The sequence below is a fragment of the Lactuca virosa genome, chromosome 2 (genome assembly GCF_052849685.1).
Source record: "Lactuca virosa cultivar CGN04683 chromosome 2, Lactuca_virosa_CGN04683_v6, whole genome shotgun sequence".
NCBI classification, from domain to species: domain Eukaryota; kingdom Viridiplantae; phylum Streptophyta; class Magnoliopsida; order Asterales; family Asteraceae; genus Lactuca; species Lactuca virosa.
In genome coordinates this window covers 56,813-69,439 of record NC_136427.1, presented here as the reverse complement: position 1 = coordinate 69,439, position 12,627 = coordinate 56,813, and the positions used below count along the sequence as shown (strand labels likewise).

The 12,627-nt window shown below is 38.1% G+C and overlaps 1 protein-coding gene and 1 pseudogene across 1 annotated transcript in view; both read left to right on the top strand.

Moving 5' to 3' along the window:
- The first annotated feature begins 559 nt into the window (after positions 1 to 559).
- The window catches only part of LOC145158814 (exosome complex component RRP4 homolog), a 64,414-nt gene continuing 52,346 nt past the window's right edge, over positions 560 to 12,627 (top strand). The window contains exon 1 of the mRNA XM_079077655.1: positions 560 to 687. The gene's annotated coding sequence lies outside the window, so the exon portion shown is untranslated. The remainder of the gene's footprint in view (positions 688 to 12,627) is intronic.
- LOC145156188 (uncharacterized) lies at positions 3,518 to 4,747 on the top strand (annotated as a pseudogene).

The window sequence follows — 12,627 nt, the reverse complement described above, 5'->3', positions numbered from 1 at the left end:
GTTGTAGGTTATTTTTTAGTGCAAGGTAAAATGACGGTTTATTTGATGTAAGAATCTAAAAAACCCCCCTAAAAAATGAAAAAGAAAAAAAGAAAAACTTATATAAAAAAATCTAATATTGTCTTCCAACAATTATTTAGGTGTTTATCTTTTGGGAAATATAAAAAACTTGAAGGAAGTCGGTAAACTACAAAATATGTTATATGACTAGTTCTATATTTTGGTTTAGGTTATAGAAACGACATTTTTGGGCTGTTTTCCATTTTAGGGGTTTTATTAGGTTTTGTTCATTTCTATTGGGTTATTGCCAATGGATTATTAAATTTTCCTTATATTTTGTGATTTCTCATTACTATATTTATATGGGTGTCGAAATAGTATACAGTCATAGAAGACGGACTAAATAAAATATAAGTCATTAACGAGGGGCCAATTTCACAGATGAGTCATAGAAGAGGGACTAAATCAAATATAAGTCATATATGAGGGACCAAATTCACAGTTAAGTCATAGGAGAGGGACTATATCACAGATATAATCAAAAGAGTGAAGTGGATTACTCCTTGTACTTACGATTACAACTATCTGCTCCTCACGTCGACTCTACCCTGCTCGCCGTCGCCTCCCCTTTTGAAGTCACCGGCCGGAGACATTCGATAGCCACAACTCCGTCGCACCCAACCCCAGGTTCCATTCTTCCTTCTTTTCTCTTCTTTATTCTTTTTTCTGCTTTCTTTGAAATCGCCAATTGATGTTGTTGGTCGATTTCATTTTATCCAAAAGGTTTTCTTTTCCTGTGATTTCATTCTTCACATACGAAATTTCTGTAGTATTTTTTTTTTAATATCAATCGTCAAGTTCAAGTTCTTCCCTGGAATTCTGTTAGGTGATTTCTTACTTTCATTGATAATTGATTTCTACGACTATTTTGCTGCTACTGATTTGCTAATTGTGTTTAATGTTTCAATGTATGAAATCTGATGTGTCTAGTGTTCTGTAAAAAACTGGAATGTGTTTGCATGCGATCTGTTTGATCAAATGCCTGAGAGGGATAGTACTTATGCATGTTTTCAATTATCAATTCTAATATACATATTTTAATGTTTAACTTTTGAATTTTTATGTTGGTAACTTGGGAATGAACAATAGATGCTACAATAGATGCTACGGAGTTGCTACTGATTTCCTCCTAGTGTTTCTGAATGATGTTCCTAAGATGCTTATATGTAAAAGGAAGCATTTTTTTGGTCATTTTACACATATAAGCAGTTTTTTTTGCCAACCACTAAAAAGTGTTTATCAGTTTATAGCGTTTTGATACCTAATAAACTAATCCAAACACTTTTGTAGAAAGTCAATTTTGACACCGCTGGAAGCTAATAAGCTATAAGTTAAAAGGTGCTTATCATTTTAAATAAGCTTAGCCAAACACCCTCTTAATATCACTGCTTGTTAGCAATTTGGAACAGAAATAGAAAAGAATAGAAGGGATAAACTATTAACTCAATTACAAGCTCTATCATAATCGCTATTTCTGTAACCGTTACATTTCTATGTTTCTTCTAAACAGTTATCCTTGAATCATCTGTTTCGTGTTCGCAGTTTCGTGTACATTTCTGTATGTTGGATTGTTGTTCAGCTTTCAAATCTTCTTGTCACTGATTATCCTTAGGGTTTTATTTTTCTGCTTGTGTTGAATTTATGCTTAAAGTTTACAATTTGGAAGAGAAATAGAAAATAATAGAAGGCATGTATGCCTATAGCATCATGTATTATCATAATCTTTCTTTTAGAAGTTACATTTCCATGTTTTTTGTACACAAAGGACCTTGAATTCATCTGAATGCATTTGTAGTTTTGTTCTACACTTTCGTGAACAAACCTAGTTTATGTATGTTCAATGCACGGTTCAAATTTCTCATCTTTTTTGTAGTGTTTATCCTTAAGCTTCTTAATTTTCTGTTTATATTGCATTTATACCTAATATCATCGTGTATTAACAGTTCAAGAGAGAGTTATAGGTATTATCATAAGTCCATAACTATCATCATAATTGTTAAACTATTTTTTTTCTGACAAAAATGCAAAAATGGTCCCTGTGGTTTGTCATTTTTTGTGGATATGGTCCAAACCTTTTGAAAATTGGATTTTTGGTCCTTATTGAGAGATTTGTGTGTGGAAAAGGTCCCTGGAGTTAACCACCGTTTGTTTTTGGCTGTTAAACCCCTCATGTGCATTGCACACGAGGGCATAAATGTCTTTTTACTCGAAAGGAAACGATGGGCATAAATAATCCTGTACATCACAATTGAATAGATTATGTGTACAGTTTCTTCAACCCAATACAACACTCAATCAAAACAACACTCAACCACAAACTAACAATGATAAAATCAACAATCCAAACAACCAACAACAATTGAACCCTTATAGTAAAAATTGATTGATTTTTTGTGTCTGTTTGCATCTTCATTCCCAGCCAAGAACAAATTGGTTCTCGTTCTTGTGTATACTTGCAACAAAACAAGAAGGAGCTTCATGGAATCCCTTTTTCCCTCCCGACCACACAGCAACCCCAACACCACCAGTCGTCTCGCACAGCTCCACCACCATCTTCCTTCCATTATTGTGACCGGAAAAGAAAGAGAAGAAACAACTGGATTAAACCCGCCACAACCCTCTCAACCCACCCTCGGCCTCCCTCGTTGTCACAGAACACCACCAAGACCGACGAGACCCCCGACTGCTTCCATTCTCTCTTCGGTCCAGCCAAGCACCACCGATAATGGCGGTGTTGTAATGAACCGTCGAGGAGCTACCCCTCTTCCTCCTGCCGAAAAACATCTCCCCAAAACACCCCTGATATTGTCGTTCTCCCTCCCTCTTTCCTCTTCATTTACAGTCGAAGAGCCTCCACCAGAGTCGAGGTTTGTCGGCGATCAAGAGGGCATGACCCTCTTAAGTTTCCCTGTGCTCCTAGTCGGCTCCATAGCAACAAACACCCCCGAAATAGCCGTCGATCTGCCCTGTTCCTTCCCCTCTCGTGATGTGCTCACCGATCGACCCGTTCGTTTTCTCATTCCTGATCAGACGACGATTAAAGCCCATAAGGGTCGCCGGAGATCGACGCCCTTCCCTCCCCTCGTGATATCAACCACCACTGGAGCTTCCATCGATGAATTTGGTTCGTCCGTTTCCTCTCGAGTAAATAGACATTTATGCCCTCATGTGCAATGCACGTGAGGGGTTTAACAGCCAAAAACAAACGGTGGTTAACTTCAGGGACCTGTTCCACACACAAACCTCTCAATAAGGACCAAAAATCCAATTTTCAAAAGGTTTGGACCATATCCACAAAAAATGACAAACCACAGGGACCATTTTTGCATTTTTGTCTTTTTTTTCTTGTAAACAATGAACCTGAAGTTCATCTGTTCTTCTGAGTGATGGTTCCTCATGTACTCCTTTTGAAGCCCTTGACTCCTAATTTTGCAATTTTTGTGGTGCAGATTCCTTTGTATGTGCAGTAAGCATGAAGATGATAAGCTATAATCATATTCCAAAATCAAGTATTTTAATTGTGCACCATTTGATATCTACCCTTACGTTTTGCAAGCCTCTAACACCAGTACTGATTTCAAATCAATACCAGAAGAGAATCAATTTCATCACGAAATTACAATGTTCTGTTTCCAGTAGACCATATGCATCAAACTCATTAGACTCCAAATCAAAATCAGACTCTGTTCGTATGAACCGAAAACAAGGAGGATCCTCATCAATATACAGCCGTGCCAGCTTACTAGAAATGAAGAACGAAAGGATTGCAAATCGAGCACGTGTTTATGATTTCTTAAAAAGTATCGGTATAGAACCAGATGAGCTTGATAGGTTGGAGCTTCCTGTAACAGTTGATGTCATGAAAGAACGTGTTGATTTTCTTCACACATTAGGGTTAACAATCGAAGACATAAACAATTACCCTCTTGTCCTTGGTTGCAGTGTCAAGAAAAACATGATCCCAGTCCTTGATTATTTAGGTAAGTTGGGTGTTAGGCGATCTACTTCGACAGATTTCTTGAGAAGATACCCTCAAGTTCTTCACGCCAAGTGGTAGACCTTGCACCTGTTGTTAAATATCTAGAAGGCATGGACATCAAACCAAATGACATTCCTAGAGTTCTTGAAAAGTATCCGGAAGTTTTGGGGTATAAACTTGAAGGGACAATGAGCACATCTGTAGCTTATTTGGTGGGAATTGGAGTTGCAAGAAGAGAAATTGGTGGGGGTTTTGACTCAATATCCAGTGATTCTTGGAATGAGAGTTGGAAGAGTGATTAAACCCTTTGTTGATTATCTTGAAAGTTTAGGAATACCAACATTAGCTGTTGCCAGGCTAATCGAAACACGACCCCACATACTCGGGTTCGGACTTGAACAAAAAGTCAAACCAAATGTCAACTCCCTAAAACAATTTCGTGTCAGGGAGGCGTCTATTTCCTCTGTCATTGCACAGTATCCTGAAATTATAGGTTTGGACCTTGGGTCAAGGTTGCTGAAACAACAAAGCTTCCTCAATTCCATAATCGATTTCAGTCATGAAGATTTTGGGAAAATTATCGAGAAAATGCCACAGATTGTGAGCTTGAGTAACACACCGGTTATCAAGCATGTGGAGTTTTTGAAAAATTGTGGGTTCTCATTAGATCAAGTGAAAAGGTCTCATCATAGTCAACAAAGGGTTTAATCTTAGCCACTGGCGAGAAGGTCTCATCATAGTCAACCCCTGGGGTTTGAGTGAAACCTTTTGCAACCAGTCGAGCCTTGAATGTGTGCACATTTCCATCCATGTCTGTCTTCTTCTTGAAGATCCATTTGCACCCAACTGTCTTACGACCTGGTGCACTATCAACCAAATTCCAAACTTGGTTGTCATACATGGACTTAATCTCGCTGTCCATTGCCTCTTTCCACTTGGAAGCCTCTGGTCCTGCCATTGCTTCCTTATAAGTGACTGGTTCATCTAAGTTTACCAGTGTTCTGTCACTTATGAATGTGTCACCATCTGAAGTAATATGAAAACCATACAACTCAGGTGGCACACTCACCCTAGTGGATCTTCTAAGAGGTAATGAGTTATCGATTGGTTCAACAGGAACTGTTTCCTCTGGTTGAGTGTTAGTGTCATCTAAGGTTCCTTCATTGGCTGACTCTTGAATTTCTTCAAGGTCAATAGTGCTCCCACTGTCCTCTTTGAATATGAGATCTCTTTCAAGAAAGACTCCTATTCGTGCTACAAAGACCACGTTTTCACTAGGCCTGTAGAACAAATATCCAAAAGACTGCTTTGGGTAACCAATGAAACCACATTTCTCACTTCTAGCTGCTAGCTTGTCGTGAGTCTCTCGTCTTACGAAAGCTTCACAATCCCAGACTTTAATATGTGCTAACGAGGGAACTTTCCCTGTCCACATTTCGTGAGGTGTTTTGGCAACCTTCTTTGTAGGGACAAGATTGAGGATGTGGGCGGCTCTAAGGCATACCCCCAGAAGTGAATGGGAAGCGAAGCCCGACTCATCATAGAACGAACCATGTCTAACAAGGTTCGATTACGCCTCTTAGCTACACCATTTAACTGTGGTGTCCTAGGAGGAGTCAATTGTGAGACTATCCCACATTCTTTCAGATAGTCGTTAAACTCGATACTAAGATACTCCCCGCCTCTATCGGATCTAAGTATCTTTATCTTTCTGCCCAATTGATTTTCGACTTCATGCTTAAACTCTTTGAACTTTTCAAAAGTTTCTGACTTATGCTTGATCAAGTAGATATATCCATATCTGCTATAATCGTCAGTGAAAGTCACATAGAATCGATTAGCATCTCTTGTAGTTGATCTGAAGGGCCCACACACATCTGTGTGTATGAGATCCAACAGACCTTCACCTCTTTCACAAGACCCTGTGAATGGTGATTTTGTCATCTTTCCCAAAAGACAAGATTCACACATATCATCTGATTTTAGGTCAAATGATTCCAACACTCCATCCTTTTGGAGTTGGGCTATGCGTTTCTTTTTAATGTGTCCAAGACGACAATGCCACAAGCATGCCTTGTCTACACTATTAGACAAGTCAATATTAAGTACACTATTTCCTAAGCTATCAACACAAGTCACTGTTTCATACACACCATCACAAGGTAAAGCTTCAAACATAAAAACACCATCCTTATAAACAGAAATTGAACCATTCAAATCATTAAAAGAATATTTGAAACCTTGTCTGAACAATGCATGAAATGAAATAATGTTTCTCGTCATCTCAGACGAATAGCAACAATTTATTAAATCTAATCTAACATCATTGCTAAGCAGAAGCTGATAAACTCCGATCTTGGTCACTAGTGAAGACTTTCTGTTTCCCATGATCAAGTTTATCCTTCCTCGCTCTATCTCCTCACTTTCCTTTAGTCCCTGCAAATCAGAACAGATATGAAAACCACATCCTGTATCAAGGACCCATGAACGAGAAGATAATGAGTTATTAGCAGAAATAGTGTAAATACCTGCCGAAGATGGCTTCACTTTGCCATCCTTGATATCTTGCAGATATTGTGGGCAAGATCTCTTCCAATGCCCCTTTTGATTGCAGTAAAAGCAAACGGCCTCTTTTGGATCAGAAACATGGGGAGTGGAACCATTGGGCTTAGCCTTTGGGCCATTACTAGATGACCCAGCTTGAGCCTTGCTCTTTCAGTTTTTCTTGGGAGGACCTTTCCTCTTTTTCCCCTTTCCCTGTCCAATAGCCAACATAGGGGCACTTGTAGGCGTGGAGGGTATACTTTTACCCTTCATTCCTGCCTCAGCTGTCTGCAACAAGTTGTGCAATTGGGCCAAGGTCTGCTCAGTATTGTTCAAATGGTAAGTTAGAATAAACTGACCATAACAATCAGGTAGTGAGTTCAAGACCATGTCAATGGCCAATTCCTCATCAAAGTGAATGTTGAGCTTGACCAAACGCTCTATGTAGTGTTGCATTCTTTGCACATGTGACACAACCGATTCCCCTTCTTTCATCTTGCAAGCCATGAGTGACTTGACTACTTCAAACTTTTCTTGACGAGCTCGTTTATGGTACTTTTCCATAAGGTCCTTGTTCATCTCAAAAGGCCAGTAGTCCTCATAGTACCTCTGCAGTTCTGGGGACATGATTGCCACCATGATGCACTCCACTTTGGTAGCATCATCGTAATGTTTTTTGTAGGCAGCAAGATCTTCAGGAGTAGCTTCAGACTCGTCAAGCTCTTTGAGCTCCTTTTCAAGAACATATTCTTTGTTCTCAAAACGAAGAGCCATCTTGATGTTGCGCATCCAATCGTTATAGTTTGAGCCATCCATAACGACTTTGGAGCAGATATTGAGCAAAGAGAAGTTCTGGTTGGAGGAGGATGAAGCAGAAGTGTTTCCATGAGTAGACATCTGAAAAGAAAGAAAGTTTTAGTTAGATTTCAAGATACCTTAATATAATAACCCAAAGATAAAATATCAAGGTTAGGATCCAACTATGAAGATTCACAACTTAGAAATGGGATGCCGAGATCCAAGTGTAAATTTCATAAAGGTAGGTGAATGACGATTCACCAATTCCACCATTAGACGAAATAAACGAAGTGAAATTCCTAATTCTTTTGAGATACATTGAAACTATTCAATGACATGTTTTAATCTCAGATTATGCTCTTCTATTTGTGACTGGGATGCCGAGGATCACAAACAAGATGTGAATAACCATGCAAATGTGCTTGGTAACCTCATTGTCTTTATCATTAACTATTGATGTGCTGGTAAACCACACACGCTCCATCAAAATGACAATTATGAGATACCCATTACTACTCTTTATTAGTGCCCTTTAGTGTGCTGGTTAACCACACACGCTCCACTAATGACCAATAAAGCATAATGTGCAATTTCATGGATTAGCATACTTTTCACATTTTTCCTAAAGTAACTAGAGTTGGGATTTTAAAAATAATGTTCTAGTACTTTCTTTAATGTCATTATACTTTTAATGAGAAGTAGTTGTCCTATCAAATCCGTTCTGCTAACGACCCTCCACTAATCAAGGAAGCGGTGGGTGAGAGTGGACACCCATTCAACTACCATTTTATAGGCAGTTTCCATTTGACTGACCATATTCTTATACATATATAATATTAAACTTTTAATCATAATACATATATAGGGTGTGTTTTAAAACATTTTAAAACTTCAAGGGTTTATATAAATTTCGAAATTCAAACTATTAAATTTAAATTTAAATAAACCAATTAACTAGATTTAATATTTATCTTTTAATTAACTATTAATCAAATTATTAAATCTTGTAAGGATTATCTAATTAAATTAATCAATTAATTTAATCATAATCCTTATCCCTCTAAATTTCGAAAAATAGGGTAAGGATAATTATCCAATTAATCTAATTAAGTAGCAATTATCCAAAACAAGAAACCCTAAAACTTCTAGCAATTTCGAAATTTACAAGGGAGGAGGCTAGGGTTTTCAAAACCCTAACCCTAATTTCGATTAGGGTTCTTTGGAGGCTAGGGTTTTCGAAAAAACCCTTTTATCCAAAACCCTAGAAATCGAAAATTTGGCCTTTAGGGTTTAATAGCAATAAACCCTAATTTGCAATTCAACAATTATAGCAATTCAATTTAAAACAAACAATGGCTCTGATACCACTGATGGGTTTTAGGTAAAACAAATAAACTAGAAAAACAATTCCTAAGTTCACATGCAACCTACTTTGGATCTATGTTTTAACTATTGAACATATAACTTTGAATTGCAAAACAAGAACCCTAGAGGAGAGAGGCTAATTTCGAAATTAACAATCTAGGGTTTAGGAGTTACATACATTTCAATTGTTATAGCAAACAATTGATAATCCTCTTGAACTTGATCTTGATCTTCTTGGAAGCTTAGCACCACAAATGTAATGCCTCTAATGGAATCACACCCAAGAACTAGCAAGAAGGAAACTTGGAGGAGAGAGGATGGAGAGAGTATGCAATTTCGGCCTTAGGGTTTCTTCCAAAGAAATCAGTGACCTCAAATGTGAGCCAGGAGGCTCCTTAAATAGCTGAGGGATCTAGGGTTTAGGGAAAACCCTAGTTATCCTTTGCTTAGGGCCTAAACAAGATCCAAATGCCTTATTTGGACCCCTTGGACGAAATCTCTAGGGTTTCCCCTAAGAATTTCGTCCACCTCCTTCCAAGGGGGTTCTGGAACCTTCCACTCAACTATTAGTTAATTGCAAACTAGTCCCTGCACTTTATAATTAATTCTTTTAACCCCACAATTAATTCTGATTAATTTCTGGCTAACTATTAATTAAACATAATGATTTCTAATTAATATATTAATCTTTTAACATATTAATAAATCATTTATATTAATTCATTAATCTTATAAATTAATATCTCTCCTTTCATAATTTCCTTGTCTAGTTGCTAGGTTGAGGGCAATCCAAAAGGACTGTGCTGCTATCAATTCAAGTATGTGACATCCCCATTTTCACGGCCAGAAAAGACCGATTTTGTTTATGCTTTGTTTAAAAATCAGAGTAACATTTTAAATAAAAGTGTTGCGGAATTTGTTCCCAAAATAAAATATGATAAAGATTTATCAAAGCATTTCCGTAGAAATGTATTTCATTAAAAACCTCGGGATGTCATGTTCGATACAGATCAAAAGCATAAACAGTACAATATAGCCTTACTACATTTATTCATAATCTCTCATCCCAAACATCATATCTATGATCGTGCGCCACTACCTGTAATACAAGAAACTGAGTGGGTCAGGCTTGGGAGCCTGGTGAGCACATAGGGTTTTCAACCCACAATAAATAAGTTTATTAATTTCATCAATCAACAATAATCCGATTACCCGTTCCCGTTATCCTCACATTACGTCCCTAAAACACCTATCATAAGGGACCTAGACTAAGGATCAATATCGGGATGGACACTGCTGCCAAGGGGTTTCCTTAGCAATAAATGTCCTAAAGGCAACCATGAGGGGGATGGAGTACACCGGTGAACACATCGTTCACAAACACCTAAAGGTTGCGAGCCTGCTAGCGTTCCACTGGACTGTCTAGAAGAGTCTGTGGTCGTCATCCATACTCCGCTAGATGACAGAATCAATAACAACAACATCGAGGCCTCTCATCATTTTATCACACATTGTCTTATTACATCTACCCATGTTTTACCCCAACATTTTTTTTGTAGATATAAAATACATATACAGTTTAAATTATTTAAAACATGTATAAAAATCTTTCATCAGTATAGGCAGCAAGTATTCAGATAATATGCACACATAGCACGTAATTAATATAAAATACTTCATATCTATGTGTAAGATGAAAGTAACTATGCACTCACTTGATTAGGTGGTGACTCGGTATTTGAACAGCACTTCGTTATCTCAAAACAATTTTTCCTTGACCAAAACCTAGTATTAATACCACTAGAGTTTAGTTTTAACGTTAACCGTGACTAATTAATAGTCTAGCTATTATTATTATTATATAAGCGTTAAATAACACTCAATATATAAATAATAATAGCCCAAATAATTATTTTAAGGACCTAATAACATTACTATAATTATTTAAAAGTTATATTAAAAATTTTGTAGACGTACCTTACTTACAGCGGGTTTTTCTCAAAAACAATTATCCCTTGATAAAACAGCGAGTTTTTCTTAAAACCGGGCTTCTTGCGGGCAGAGCTTCAGCTTGAATGGATAGAGAGAGTATAGAGAGTGAAAGTATGGGTTGAAGGTGTGAAGAATGAGGCAGCCCCGAGCCTCAATTTATAGTGCTCTGGGTGCTCCACTAGTGCTCCACTACCTGCTTAGTGCTCCACTACCTGCTCCACTAATTGCTTAGTGCTCCACTACCTGCTCCACTACTTGCTTAGTGCTCCACTACCTGCTCCACTACTTTCATTTAGACTCTATCGGCTAATTCTCGGCCGATCTTAAATTTAACAGTGGGAGGAGATTAGACTGCTAAATGACTGCGAAGAATTCGTAACTCCTTCATACGGACTCCGTTTTCGTCTGTCTTTTTACCGTTGAGTTCTTATTAATGATATCTTCAACTCTCATTTAGGTCGCGTAAGCCAAAAATCGCTCGAACTAAAATTCGAGTTTCGGGTTGTACACTGCTAAGCCGAAACTTTGAAAAATCATAACTTCCTCATACGAAGTCAGATTTGGGCGTTCTTTTTGTGGATTTTCTTGGTTTAACATATACTACAACTTTGGTTTAGATCACTAAGGCTAAAAGTCGCTCCATTGTAAATTCACTATTTACGCTTCCCGGTGTCGTGCCGGTTTTGCCGTAAAACTTCGGCGGGTCATAACTTCTTCGTTATAAATCGGATTTCGGCGTTCTTTATATTCCCAAAATCCTTGTTTCAACCACTACAACTTTATGTAAAGATATCGGGCTTATCTCATATTTTAATTTTGACCCTTATTTTTATTCTTTATTAATTATACATTTATAATTAAATAATAAGCACATAAATTCACAAAATACTCAAATATTTCATTTTTATTACATTAAAAGAGTTACAATAGTTGACCTAGACTATTACATCGTCTAAAAATGCTTAGCCCCGAAACCCGGGCGTTACAATTCTCTCCCCCTTAGGATGATTCCGTCCCGGAATCATGCGTCAGCAAACAGATGCGGATAGCGACTCATCATGTCATCCTCTGTTTCCCAAGTGAGATTCGGCCCATTCGAATGTTTCCATCGGACTAGCACTAAGTCGACCATCTTGCGTCGTAACTTCTTAATCTTACGGTCAACAATTGCCTCGGGCTCTTCGATTAGCCTCTTATTCTCATCCATTCTTAACTCCGAGATCGGAATTATGTCGGGAACTTCTCCCGTGAATTTCCTCAGATAACATACATGGAAGGTGTTATGAATACCATCGAGTTCTTCGGGCAATTCCAGCTTGTAAGCTTGGTTCCCAATCTTCTGAAGAACTTTGAACGGTCCAATAAACCTTGGACTCAGCTTTCCTCGTTTCCCGAATCGTATAAGTCCTTTCCACGGTGAGACTTTAAGCAAAACGGAATCCCCAACTTCGAAGGTCATCGGTCGTCTTTTCTTGTCAGCATAGCTCTTCTGACGATCCTGAGCTGCTAACATCCTTTCCTTTATCACCTTCAGTTTCTCAGCAGTCTCATGGATTATCTCGGGGCCCATAAACTGCTTTTCGCCAGCCTCAAGCCAACAAGAAGGCGTACGACACCTTTGTCCATACAAAGCTTGATAAGGTGCCATCTTGATGCTCGAGTGGAAACTGTTGTTGTAGGAAAATTCTACCAAAGGTAAGTGCTCATCCCAGTTACCTTGGAACTCGAGGGTACATGCTCTCAACATATCTTCAAGCGTTTGAATCGTTCTTTCACTCTGACCATCAGTCTGCGGATGGTAAGCTGTACTCAGACATAACTTCGTACCCAATTCCTCTTGTAGACTTCTCCAAAACCTTGACGTGAAACGACTATCACGATCCGATACA